Source organism: Montipora capricornis, chromosome 10, assembly GCF_036669925.1.
Source record: "Montipora capricornis isolate CH-2021 chromosome 10, ASM3666992v2, whole genome shotgun sequence".
Classification (NCBI taxonomy): Eukaryota; Metazoa; Cnidaria; class Anthozoa; order Scleractinia; family Acroporidae; genus Montipora; species Montipora capricornis.
The window spans coordinates 55620961-55632690 of NC_090892.1; the positions used below are offsets into that span (position 1 = coordinate 55620961).

Genomic DNA, 11730 nt, shown 5'->3' on the forward strand with positions numbered 1-11730 from the left:
GTTTTCCCGCGCGTCTCTTCTCGCGCTCGAAAACAGAGGGACTGCTTGTAGTCTTCCCAAATAACTATCCTTTTGCTTCATTGAAATCAAAGGCCAAGACGCAGAGTATGGAGAAGTGTCTTTAGATACTTTTTCTGAAAACAACGCTTGCCGATAGACTCAAGGAACGTTCGGGTAAAATCCGACCGAAGTAAATGAATAAGCCAACGTCTTCGTGTTCACGAGTGAATTGCTCTAACAACTAAGTCTTTCTTCAGGAAAATTCTGCAAATGTAACCCAGTATAAAAAATATACTAGTTTGATTCCTCTTAAAGAGTTGCCTGAGTTAATCTTTCCCAGGTCTTTCAGCTTGTATCGTAGAGGTGTTCTTGGTTTCAAATTCGGGCTGGACCAACAAAAAAAACAATAATAACTGAAAACAAGAATTGTTTGAATTTCTGGTTTTCCTGAATATGGATTTAAAGCACTTTGACAGGGATTCAAGTCCCAGGCCTAGTGGCCTACCGGGGTGCTCTTCTACCCAGGAGAGATGCCGCTCTCCTCCTTGAAAGTACATTACAATCAAAAGAGAACCATGCTTCAGAACAGGGTACTTCAATTTATTAACGGACTGTTTCATCATACAACATTACAGCCTTGTGATTAATTTGCGATTTAGGCAAACACTACCCGATTTCAATCAGACTGATTTAATTAAACCAGTGCTTTCAAATGCACTTTGTAATTGACATGAACAAAATATTTCGGACCGAGTTGCACGCAAGCCTTAAAACGTGACTATTGATGATACACTAATATTCAGGGAATTAAATCGGGTGTATGTATTAAGATTTTACAGGAAGGTGGGGCAACTTGTGTAAACTGGAGCGTGTTCCATGTGAAGGTAGCAAAATTCTCGAACCTTCACGACGAAGTAACTGCTACAATCTGCTTATTGACTTGGATGAAAAAAAAACAGAAAATAAAGGAAAAGGAAAGACTTTTTAAAACAGGTAGTCACCTCAGAGAACGGCAAATATCTCACAATATTAAAGCGAGTAATTTTGAGGGTAATCTTAACATATGATAACATATTAACAACACTTAATATGCAAAGAAGCAGAAAATCTACTTGAAAAACGTGAACTACTCCGACCGAAAGCCACGAGAAGTGTGAGCACCGATTTTAATCAAGAAACGGAACACAAATCCCGAATAATTAAAGAAATTTTGACTTTAATAACTATCTAATTAATATACACACAGGGCGCGGTTTACAATACTGATGCCCCAAAATAATTTCCGTCAACATGGTAGTAGAGGTTGTCAGTGATTTCCCTTTAGCGGCAGTAAGATCTTGCAAGAGGATTCTGGTATATATTGTCAAAAAGTCGCGCAAGACCTCAAATATCACTCCATATACTAAAAATTAAGTTATTTCGATTTACGAGTATTACTAATGGAGTCAGCATAAAGTCGGAAGGGTATACTAAAGGAGACGAAAAGTGCCTTAGATAAATGTTTAGAACTGCAAAAGTGGTGGTAGAATATGAGTTACTGTGTGTTTCGTTTTTTGTCGATGTTTTATAAGGTGGAGTATGACGAGGGCTTTGACCACCCACCACTGAAGAAATCAAATAAGTGGCACTTAAAACTCCTACCCCTTCCCCGCCTTCTCTTTGCCTTTGTTTCGCTATCATGGAGTTGTCCATTTCAACTGGCATCACGGAAAGGAATGAAGTAACATGTAGCGCCACGCATATCCTCTTAAATGACAAGAGCAACGCTAATTGGCATTGCTGGTTTTGAAAATTGGCTGCAAACTGAAAGCAACATCATGCTAGCCGGCATTTCCGCCCTTGTAGCATGATTCTCGCAATTCAATGAAAACAAGGCTTCTAGCCTCTTCTTTCAATATTATTTTCGGCAAGAGCCAGAATTTGGATGCAAACGTAATATAAACTGTGCACACGAGTTATTGAACTGTCGAGACGAGCTTCTCAAACGACTTCAGTTTGTTGAAGTGGGACCTAAGATACATGAAATGGCCTACTTTATACGCAAACTTTTACAAGCTGAATAATTAAATAAGTATTACCAAATCCCATAACCAAAACGTTGCAGTCAAAATACTCACACTTCCTGCCGGTCGGCAACCCAAACATCTCCTTAGCCAATATAATAGGTCAAGATGAATTTCATATCACTGTACAATAGCTTTTGTTGACGTTCTTTGCCAAAGAACATGAACTTGTATTGTGTTAAGATGAAGTCGGGTTCTTGTTGCCGTCGGAAAGATTCAATCGACCAACACCGTGCTTTAAGCACGATTCAATGTTGAGATTTTAACAAAACGGAAGTATTGTACATGATGCGAAAAAACGTTACTGAAAACCACAACCTAGAAAATTCCTGCTGAGAGATCACTGCGGAAAAATGGCCATTTTGGCATTCGGTCTAGTTTCTAGCTAATACATTACTTTGTGCCTCATTCCAAAACTTAATCAACAGCGTCGCACTCCATCACCCCACCAAAATAACCAAAAATCTCTACAAGAACCTAAAATGGCACAAAGTCGTTCATGATGCTGACTAAGCTTCCGTTGTTTGTCGAGCTCCGAAGGCGAACAATAAACGGCAAGCGGTCGCTCGTCTTTAAAAAAGTAAAAGTAAAAGTAAAAGTAAAAGTTTCTCTCCTGTTTTTTTCTTTTCCCCGATCAATAGCTAAGGATCTTTGAAAAATGACAAGTAATAACCGAAAAATTACAATAACCTAGAATAGTTTCTAGCAAAGAGCTGCCCCCGAAAAGTAGATCCGTCCTTAATGAGGCATGAAGTAAACAACGCCCCCAGAGGTTCATATGGGATTGAAATCTGGCACTTCACATTACACTCTATTCAGTTAACGCCCCAGAGGAGGTTGGACAGCTGTCACGTGATAAATTTCGACCAATGAGCAGCGTTCATACAGATCTTCATGTCGGACGAAAAGTTCCATGGAGAAACTCAGAAGCCCTCCGTTAATTCGGCATTTTTTCGCTTTGGTTTATTGATAATTTACCATAAATGCGCCAGATTAAACATATTGGAGTTGTTTTTCATTGCTATGAAGGCAATTTAAAGGTAAGACGAATTTTAATCGTACAATTTTATAATATTTTGTTAAGTCCCACATTGCATTGTTTTGTTGACACGCTTCGAGTGTGCCCTTTTTAGAAATCGATTTCTCGCTTTGTGTTCACTTTAGTGTCTTCAATTATGCAACACTATATAGCATAACAAATGGGTTTTCTATTTTATAGGTCGCCCCCCCCTTGCCCCCGCGACGGATTTTGAGTTATTGTTGTCGAAATACAGCAAAACGGATTGCAAGATTTGTTGTGTTCGCATGACATAATGGCGCGGAATGTTACCTCTTTTCGAAGAGTACACGGGGAAAATGTGGCCAGATAAGATCTATCTTTCATGTTTTGCTGAGCTAAATGCTGCTGAAAATGTATGGAAGCTCAAGGAGGCAGCACATATCATCTGATGATACGCAAGGGAAGCTCCCAAAACAAGCACCAAGAGTCAGTTCAAACTCGAGGAAAACCCTGTTTCACTCTAAAACCGGAGAACCATTGTTGTGTATGAAGTATTCTTGTTGATCAGTCAATTGTCCCCACAAGAGATAAGACAGAGTGGTTCATGATAGAAAAACTTTTCGATTATTTAAGGTTTTTCTTCTTCTTTTAAGATTCAGAACTCGCTCATCCAATTCAAATTATTTTAAAATTTGTGATATGGTGCCAAATTACAACTGCTGATGTGGGTTCAAAAAGGCTCTAAACAGTATTGACACTTTAAATCGACTTGATTAGTTGATGGGTTATAATTATTACAACAATACTGTATCATGCTTCCATACATACGTGAAACACCAAAATTATATTTGTGCTGCCATTATTGTGATAGCATGAAGGAATCAATTGCTTATATTTTATCTTCAGGTACTTATAACTGAAAAAAAACAAACTTAGCAAACCCAATTTTTATTGTTATAAAGTAATGAGCAAATTACCTAAACAGAAACGTTCATCCTATGCTATAACATCACTATCGTTTCATATACAGTAATAACATAATGCTGCAGTCCGTGGTTTCCAAGAATGTGCCATTTATGGCTGTAACTGCTACAGCAACAAGAAAAATAAAAGACAATCATAATCTCTTTTGATCCTTTAAATTTTCAATCAAAGTGGAGACCATAAGTATTGAAGCTTATTTAAGGAACTATTATGCACCTATCAATGTTAAGCCCCAGGGAGGGGGGGGGGGCTCCCTGGTACATTATTAGTACACAGCTTCATTGAATTGAGCTGCTGAACCAGATGTTACAGATGATCAAAATATATTGGTCAGTGCAAATAAAGTTTTCTTTACTGGTTTTGAATTATCTTAACTCAACCTGTGCGTGATACAAGTGACAGTGTTTCAGGAAATTCCTGCCCATAATTTGTTTTCCAGAGTTCTGAGAGCAGACAACATGCTCTCAATTTTGGGACAATATTTCTTTTTGCAAATCTTTCCCAAAAATCGTGCAAATTTAATACTCCAAACATCGGTACTGCTATAAGTTCTTGCAGAGGAAAACCTGCATGTTTATCTTTCCATAGTCCACTTATGCATGTTATTAAGGGCTTCTCAGTTGCAATGGCATCAAGCACACTTTCCAATGAGGTACATCAGATGGGGGGAGGAAGGAGTGAAAACGAGAGACCTCAGACTGAGTGCAGTAACACAGTGCTTTATTCCATGACTGTCAACTGAGCTGCATTTTGTTTTTCAGGAGATTCAACTTGTCTTTGCCTAATATGTAGCCCTAACAACACACGATATTGTTTTGCTACCGTGTATCATTTTAGTGCCACGGTAGATGTCTTACGTAAATAGCCCCCCTGAAAAGACATGTGGTTACTAGTATAATACTAAACCCAGAAAGATTGAAGAAAATAAAAGAGAATGGAGAAACATTGATTTGAGGCTGACATGTTGACCATTTTCAAGTTCCTTGAAATTTCTATATCACCAAATGCCTGATACCTTTCCAAGACAAAATCTCATTGCAGTTAATCCCTGTCCGGCAGGGTTAGTATTTGAATGGGTGAGCTCAAAATATTCGACTTTCCGTGAGAAAAAAAGGACTAAAAGTTCTATTTTAATGCTCTAAAAATGCAAACCAAGCAAGGTGCAGATTTTGTTAGCCTCCCTTAAGGATAACAAAAAATAAATAAATATTGAATGATATACAGTTTTTACACTCTTATAACCTGATGACGTAGTGTGTAGTGCACTGTAAGTGCACTACACACTACGTCTACCACGGAAAGTTAAGTTTCTATGAGACTCAGCAAAGTATTTTAATGTACATGTACAATAAAAAAAATTGTTCATAGATTTTATACTTATGAATAGTTGATACCAGTAAATTAAACAAAATCAACAGTATTGTTACAGATACAAATAGCGAGTAGTTGTAAGACAATCTTAAGCAATTCTTAATATTATTTCACCGAGCACTGTGGCACCTTGTCATAACATACTTTCCCACTTTTCCTTTCTTAGTATTGAAATTAAAGACTTATATCCAATTTTTGCACACAAAAAACCATGATGTGGTGGACAGTTACCTGTATGTCAACAATTTCTCATTTTCAATTACTGTATGCAATAAACCTGTGAATTCTCTGGCAATGTAACAATGAAACCATCCATTACCATGGTTCAAGTCAATGGCTATGGTATTTTTGTCCTTGCCATTAGTTGGCTCTGGTCTCAGCTGCACTTGGACCTGACAGTTTGCTTTTATTTTTCTCTGTGCCATTTTCAAAAATTCCTGTCTTGGCTTGTCGTGGGCGCCACCAATACCTTAAAACACCAACGTGTACAGCACATTTTTATCTCCTGAAATTTCACTACTTCTGAAAGTACTGTCATGTGAGCAATTTGACTATCAGGGGGCTATCTTCACAAGATAAGCAGCATTTCTCTGAACAAGAACCCCCAAAAAACAAATGGATTGATATCTTCTTTCAGAAGGTAAGCATTGGTGACTTATTTTATGTTAAGATATGTTCTGAAACATTACGATACCTGAACTACCTGTCTACCAAGGGCAACTTTCAGTGACATGGTGAACTAAAATTATATTTTTAATTTTAAGGACAGACTATTTACAGTTTTCCAGTCCATTATGTGACAAACAATAAAAAATTTCCTTTTTCATGAATGTCCTCATTTTCCTCTTTGTCATCCTTTAATGTTTGACCAAAAAATATTCCATGGCCAGCCGTGCCAGGTTTCTGGGAAAGACGAACAGTTGCATCAACATTCATCCTGTCAACATCTAACAATATATGGAGCAACTGACAAAGTTTCCTTTGGAGCTCGATGCGGTTGTGCAATGGCTGTTTCTGAGGAGGTTGCTTTCCTGGTCGCTTTCTTGAGGGTCAAACTACAACATGAGAAGAACGATCTCTAAACATGTTGTGCTTTAATTAAGCCAGGAAAATCTGTTCTCACACAGTTTAGAACGACGATGGCTCAAGCCTCAAATACATACAAATTTCCAACAATGCATGATTCCAAAACAAGAAAATTTATACCCTACCACAAAATCAACACTGGGTTTTTTAATAGAACTGACGCCGACTTCAGAGCATCTAATTTCCTCGCTCAGTCCATCTAATTTCCTCGCTCAGTTGTTCGAACCCATTGATCATCAAAAAGAGCCGGCTTCGAACAGAGAAAGTAAATAAATTGAGCATGTCACAGCAATGTAAGAAGAAGCAACTGGAACTCTTAAACGAAGTTGACTATGCGGCCTGTCTATCAATGGCGTCCATGTTGATTACAACGGAGATGTGTTTCCCTTGAAGTATGAAGGCAACTGTCTGAAAAATAAAAATTTCCCGCTGCTGTCCAACCTCCTCTACAACGCCCAGAATATTGGCTTATACCGCAAAATTTCATATTGCTTTCTCATTCTTACCTTAAGTTCTTTTTCTTATTAAAACGATTCTTATCACTTCCCCTGTAAAACGTAAGGTAAGAACTCAGTAAGCAATGGAAACTGAAAGACACTTAATTTCTAAAATAGAGTCACTCTCGTACAGTTCGTTTTACTTGCCCAGCCTGTGTCTTTGCATGGTCTATTAAATTGAGAGAAAGCACTCAAAACAATTTTTTTGCAGAGTGATCAAATGCTAAGCGAGAAAGACAGGCATACAAGCTTTTGTCAATAACTGCGATAACTTGATGTTTTCAGTGGAATGTGGGAGCGGCAGAGAAAGCAGAGATTAACATGAATAAAGCACAACAAAGTATTTCCGCGTTCAACCATAACTTTATTTTGACTGACCACATTTTTCGTTGCCTTTAGTTGCACAATGTAGATACAACAATAACTTTGAATTCCCTTCACACTGAAAATAACACATGAATAATACCTAACAACGTTTTTCCTTGTTCGGAACCATAAGTTTTATTCCGACTAGACTGCCCACATTTTTTCGTTGCTCAGCAGAGTTCATAAAGTAGATACAACCATGACTTTGAATTCACTTCGCACTGAAAATAATACAGCTTATACACAGTAGATTTAACAACTGGGTTAAATACACCTGCTGGTGTATCGATATTAAGTGCTTCAAAGTGATATAAGCGGCTCAATCAAGTGAACTTGATATAAATACAAGAACTCTTTCGCTTGTACTTTCCAGTTCCGTCTCGATCTTGTAAAATTTCAAGTAATGACTATGGCAGGGAGCTCTTGCCCTGTCGCCTCCTGGAACCGCTTTGATGATAACTCAACACTTGCGGCTTCCTGCATTCTCGGCGGTAAGCGCGAATGCAACGCTTTGGAATCCGTTGATTGCTATGTAGCAGCGCTTCGAGACCGGCTGTGACATCCTCGTGTCGATCAGTCCTTTCCTCTCAAATTTCGCGAACGCTTTTTGTAGCGGAATCGCCGACCATCCTCCCACGTCTCCCTCGAAGTCGGCCCACAACCTAAGGCTCTCTCTTCATGAACAGCGGCTAAATCTTTGCCAAGCTTAAACTTCACGTGTACGTGGTCAAGTTGTGTCTCAAACAGTTCGTTCTCTTGAATAACTTCCAGACTAGGAACAAAGCGAAACTTGGGGTATTTTTTCTTTTTCTTAAACCGGCGACGATCTCGTTTCGGTCTTTGCATCATGCTTCGATCTATGGCTGCCAGATCTTGGTGGACGACTGAAGCAGTTTTGTGACCGTATTTGAAATCAAAATCGTAGCGTTTCGCGATGCTGAGTTCATTCATAGTTCGCGGCTCTTCTTCGTGTAGACTAAAAATTGATGGCGAGTCCTCGTGAATTGCTATTCTCTGACGCATTTTAAAAATGGCTTTTCTTCTGTCCGAAAACAAGCTCCTTCTTGTTCAAACTCTCTTTGTCAACTAATGCAAGTCAATGATCCGGTTGCTTTTGTTACGAACAGAAGCCCAGTATCAGAAGCATCATGAGTTATTCTAAGTAGATGACAGTGTGGGTTAAGTTATGCGCGGCGATATAGCGCGTGGTTTGAACGTCGGGAAAACAATGCGGAGTCACCGACCGAATAATTATTTTCCGCCCAAGCTAAGAAAGCGCGGAAGCTCACACACCATGCCGTTGCTCATATATGGATAAATGATATTTTCATCAAATGCAGGTTAAATGGAATTTTTTAAGAGTAAGGTTCTCGTCAAACAAATCTAAGAATGGTAAACAAAGTGACAAATTCTAGAATTGACGTTAGTTTCGATCATGATGCATGTCTTTGATTGTTTAGAGTACAATGAGAGTACACTGTGCGAAAGAAATCACTAATGACTTTTATTACGTAGTTAATACATTGGCATCAAGTTGAAGTGTTTTGTTATTATGAAAAATAAGGGAAATTGGCTATCCATTTGAAATCTATTCGAAATTAAAATTTAAAGTTTTTCCTAGGGTATCAACCTTCAACTAAACTGTACTGAATTAGCTTGAATTTCAACTCATATTTTTCCCCTTTGATCTGAGATTCATTTACACTGCAAATCAGCGAAATGCGAAAGAGCTTTTTGCACACAACATCAACGGAAACAAGATTTTAAAAGCGCCAAAGAAATATCGCATTTTTCATCGTAGTAGTGTTTCGGTTTACAAGACGTTGCACCAACTATCGTTTATAATATGTTTCTTTCTTGTTGTTCTTTTGTTACCGCAAATTAAACACCTATGAAGAACCCGAAAAGCCAGCAACGTGAGAGGAAAAAATAAAAAAAGGAAGGAGGCCATAGAAACAGTAAGAACAACCATGGCGATGAAGCGAACCAGTTTTTGACTGAGTATAAAATGAAATAAGAAATGCCTAGAAAGGAACTTATTGGAAATGCTCAGTACCGTAGGGTAAACGCTCAGCTTTTCTAAGGCTGAAATTAAAAAAATTGAACTGGGCTAGATCTGAAATAGAACTTTCTCTTTGTCATTTTGTTTTATTGCATCAGTACAGCAGTTCTTTAAACAGCCTATTTTTGGTTCTGCGATACAGTTGGATCGGTAACTTAAATCCGTATTATTAGTCCTGATCAGAAAAGAAAATCAGGCTATCTTCAGGAAAAACAACAAACGGTGTCATTGCTTAAAATAATTTTCTTAAGAATTCCAAAGTTTACTCGCAACAACCGAGAATGTCCTGTCACTACAAGTAACCGAATTTTAGATCGTGGTATAAATTAAATTCCTTATTATTTTTGGAAAGCTTAAAAAGTGGTTTGATTCGCGTCGATGTAAAAGGCCATGATCGCTGCTGGAAAATAAGCAAGGGCTTTTGCCTTGAACGCACATCGGCAAAGAGCTGTGGCTTACTTAATCCTGTGAAGAGGAGAATTAGAAAAACAAACAGTGTTTTCACTCTTATGACGCCGGTCTGTACATGAGTGGCTACTTGCAACTGACTTTGTTATCAATATCTTGTACCCTCTTAAATCCCAGACAGGGCCAACTTAGCTGCAAATACTGAGCTGAGCTGATGACTCCCTTCAGTGAAAGTCCTTTGAGAATAAGTCTTCGAATTCAAGAAACAGCGTGGAATTGAAACGCATGCGCGATAGAGAAAACCGTCTAAAAGCAGAAAAATATTATTTTGTAATCATGAATACATGTTTTTTGAGTCATGTTCTAAACAATGTCTGAGTTTATCGCTGATAAACTCAAAAAGGCTTTCAAAAGAACTGTCAGGTAATATCAGTTGATGAGATATCCAAGATTCTGAGACTCAGTATACTATTAATTGAATCATCTTGTGTTGCCGAGTGGTTCAAAAGGTTCTTGCCTTAGCCGTGAGATATTGCAAATGTTTTGACGGGAGCATTCTGTGGAGATATCTGCGCATCTTCTCTCGCTTCTGTTTATTATAATATTTGTTACAATATCTCAGTGTTGTTGCTACGTGAAAATAACATCATTCTTGTCTTTGTTCGTTACCAAGCTACCTTGGTTTCCAGTGTTGACGCTGGAATCTAAACCTATCTTGAGGCGAAAAAAAAAAAAAAAATGATAACAATCTTTATTATAACAAGATGGGCCAAGTTTCCAAAACTACTGTGAAAGTTGCGTAGAGTAAAAAATTCCAATCATAAAATTGTAGGAGTGGTGCAAGACTTTAAACAAAAGACTACAAGGCCGAAGGAGGAATTTTTTAAGGAAAAAAAACAAGATATAAATTTGAAAGACATTGGCGGGTCATCAAACATCATTAGCATAAGACCAAACGGTTTAAATTCCTCATCTGAGAAGGCTTCAAAGTCTAACTGTTTGTACTGACTCTGCTGACTGTCATGCAAAAAGATACAGTCTAGTTGTTGGCTGAGCCGAGGTTGTACCTAAGTGTCTGTTTGACAAAGAGGAGTTACTTTGAATCACAATTTTAGTTTTCTTACCATGATTTTCGTCTAAAATTTATACATTTCATCAACTGTTCAGTGTATGGCTCACTACAACGGAAATCAACACACTATTGATGCTCCCTCTAATAAAACCCATGATGCACGGTGCGCATTGAGTATGTGTACGTGTGAAAGAGCCATTGTGACATTGAGGCGAGTTTCTATTAAAAGACGGTACTTCACGAACAATTATTATTATTATTATTATTATTATTATTATTATTATTATTATTATTATTATTATTATTATTATTATTATTGCCGATTCTTCTCATGCTTCTGGCGACCGGTTCTATTTTAAACCACGAGAAGCGGCACTAGAATATTTCCTTTTTGTAGCGGTTGTTGTGATCCAAATGTCCTCTCGAAAGAGAACAGTTCAGAAAACCAGGAATAGTACTTCCTTACATCCTAGGAGAACTTAAGGTCATCCTAAGGTTATTGAGAGGTTTTAAAATAGTTCAGTACTTAAAATAATTAAAGCTCTCACATCTTGGGACCAAAAAAGCAACGCCGTGGGGGTATTAATTAATTGGATCAGAATAAAGCGCCTAGATTGATGACAATCTGGTAATTAATCGGGGTGAAGAAAGCAGAAACTAAAAAATCCTTCTCGTATTATGTTTCTCCATAACTGGTTGCTATGGTTTCTCTCAAGGAACATATCAATATCAGTACATGAAACTTCAATAATATGTTGAATTGATTTAGGTTGAGTTGATTTAGGCTGAATTGTTGGTGAATTCTAAAATGTCAGAGGTTA

General features: G+C 37.8%; 2 long non-coding RNA genes across 2 annotated transcripts; one reads left to right on the forward strand and one right to left on the reverse strand.

Moving 5' to 3' along the window:
* Nucleotides 1-2962: 2962 nt before the first annotated feature.
* LOC138021746 (uncharacterized) lies at nucleotides 2963-4406 on the forward strand. The gene is made up of 2 exons (XR_011126436.1): nucleotides 2963-3103; nucleotides 3283-4406. It is a non-coding gene; the product is annotated as an uncharacterized lncRNA (long non-coding RNA).
* Nucleotides 4407-6145: 1739 nt separating this feature from the next.
* Nucleotides 6146-6990, reverse strand: LOC138021747 (uncharacterized). Its single transcript, XR_011126437.1, has 2 exons — nucleotides 6630-6990; nucleotides 6146-6473 (listed from the first exon to the last, which is right to left on the reverse strand). It is a non-coding gene; the product is annotated as an uncharacterized lncRNA (long non-coding RNA).
* Between the last annotated feature and the right edge of the window lie 4740 nt (nucleotides 6991-11730).